Consider the following 2,528-nt stretch of genomic DNA (forward strand, 5'->3'; position numbering starts at 1 on the left):
TATATATATATGCCCATATTCTGGTGAAATAAATGTTGGGTTGAAGGAGAGTTTTCCTGCTTCCTTGCCAGTACTAATTTTCTCAGTCCTACCTGTCAGTGACACTGTCCTCTGCCGTGGTTTTAAGTGGAGATACAGTAAAGAATCCCATCTTAATTCACATGAATTAATTCCTGGAAACTCTTTAGGAATGCTGTATTATTGGTGATCTCTGTTTACACTTAGGTTGGCCCTCCTGCATTTATTTTCTTGGTAAATATAATGTAGAAAATATTTAAATATCCCTCTTTTTGACTCTGAGGACTATTTTCTTACTGTTTATAAACCCAGTAAATAATTCCTGCAGTGCTTTGTCCTGTAGTAATGTTGGAGAGAGGGTTGCCCAGGAGCTTTCCAGCTGAGGAACACAAATAAGCTTCTTATAAAATTTATCTCAATTGAGGAGATTGGGGTTTGTTGAGTGCTACCTTTTTTTCTCCTTATTTCCTTTTTCTGTTCCTGAATTTATAGCAAAATTCTCTGGGAAAAAAACACATTAACTTGCCAGTTCTGGGCACTTTATCTGAACCATCTTCTCCAGATAAAGCAGCAGGAGGACAAGTGTCTGAGAGAGACAATGTTCTGTGGAGAAAGTTTGGAGAAAGGGTTTTCCAGGCTGGATCCTGCATTAGCCTCGGGACAGAAGCCAGCAATAAGGTGCCTTTTCCAGGGATTAAGGAATTAAGATCTGGTTTGTTTGGTTTGGTTTTGTTGAATTTTCATGAAGCCCAATTAGCAGAGTGTGGCAATTTGATCTTGGTTAATTTTCTATCAAATCTGTGAAAACAGGACCACACACAGACTGGGCTCATAGGAATAGGAGCTTTTGAAAACCCACAGTGGCTTTTCTAATTCCAAAGGATGTTACAGTGAATTTTGTATAAAAGGGACACTGCGCTTTTTTGGAGATTTCATTGCTCAAAATGGAGGTGAACTTTATAAGCACTTTTCTTTGTGAATAATTGCCCTGTTTCTGGTGATCAAGATAAACTGACCAAAAAAACCCCAAAACCCCCATATCTTTCTGTGCAGATAGCAAGTCCTGCATGCACACCAAGCACATCAGAGCAGTGGCACTGTCACAGTAAAGCAAATGCATTACTTATATTTCATAAAAGGTTTCAATATTAGCTGATGCTTTGTGTGTTTCAGAAAGAATTTTGAATTTTCTACTCTATTGCAGCTGAAAAAAGCACTGTCAGAATTTCCCCTGATCTCTCACCTCCAAACGACTGGCATGGGAGACATTCCAGGTTCCACAGCTGTGACATGCTGGGCCTCTCCCCAGTGTGGTTATGGCTGGATGGGAAAGGAGGTGTTGGGCTGGGACTGGAGTGCAAAGCAGTGCTGGGGCTTCAGTGCAGGTTCAGAGTGATCTCCTGGATTCTGAGGGGAGGTGTAGCCATCTGCTCCATGGCTGGCTGAGCCTGAGCATCTCCCAGTGCTGCTGAAGCCCTTAAGGTTGTTGAACTAAAGGTAAACTTCTTTTTTCCACCATACTGTCCCCCCAGCAATAGAGCTGATCCAAGTTGGAGAGCTGAAGCTGCACTTCTGGTGTTGTTTTCACAGCAGAGAGGAAGAATGTGAGTCAGGCCTAGTGTTTGAACTGGGAACTGATTGCTCTGTTATACCTGAGGCCTTCCTGAACCTGAATCCTGGAATTCCAGTAGCAGTGGTTCAATATGAGTTGGGTCAGCATGTACATTGTACCTTATTTAATTATAAAGAATCATCTTTCCTTGGTCCTTACAGGCTGCTGCTGCTTTTGCTACACGATTTTTCTGCTTTCTATTCCCAGTTTTTGCCTCTTCTCTACTTCCTACTGTCCACTTTGGACACGACTTCATTCCCAGCATTCCCAGTATCCAGTTGCTGCTCTGATGGTGGTCAGGGGCAGTGATGTTCTAGAACACCCCCAGCTACCTTGCTCTGCAGTTTGGATTGCCAGCAGATAGTGCAGTTACAAATGTGCCAGGCCCTGCCGTGCCCAGGGCCGGGGCAGTCAATTAGCAAATTAGCAAATTTGCAGAAGACACCAAGTTTGGGGGAGTGTTGATGTGCTGGAAGGCAGGAGGGCTCTGTAGAGGGACCTGAACTAGAGAGATGGGCTGATTCCAAGGGGATGAAGTTTAACGGGGCCAAGTGCTGGGTCCTGCCCTTTGGCCACAACAACCCCCGGCAGCCCCCTGGGCTGGGACAGAGTGGCTGGAGAGAAAGGGACCTGGGGGGGCTGATTGACAGCAGCTGGACAGGAGCCAGAGTGTGCCCAGGTGGCCAAGAGGGTCAATAGATCCTGGCTTGAATCAGGAAGAGTGTGGCAGCAGGAGCAGGGAAGTGCTTCTTGCCCTGGACTCAGCACTGGTGAGGCCACCCCTGGAGTGCTGTGTCCAGTTCTGGGCCCTCAGCTCAGGAAGGACATGGAGGGGCTGGAGCAGGTCCAGGGAAGGGCAGTGGAGCTGGGGAAGGGACTGGAGCACAAGTGCTGTGAG

This window comes from Manacus vitellinus, unplaced genomic scaffold (genome assembly GCF_001715985.3).
Source record: "Manacus vitellinus isolate BGI_N305 unplaced genomic scaffold, ASM171598v3 scaffold_53_pilon, whole genome shotgun sequence".
NCBI classification, from domain to species: Eukaryota; Metazoa; Chordata; class Aves; order Passeriformes; family Pipridae; genus Manacus; species Manacus vitellinus.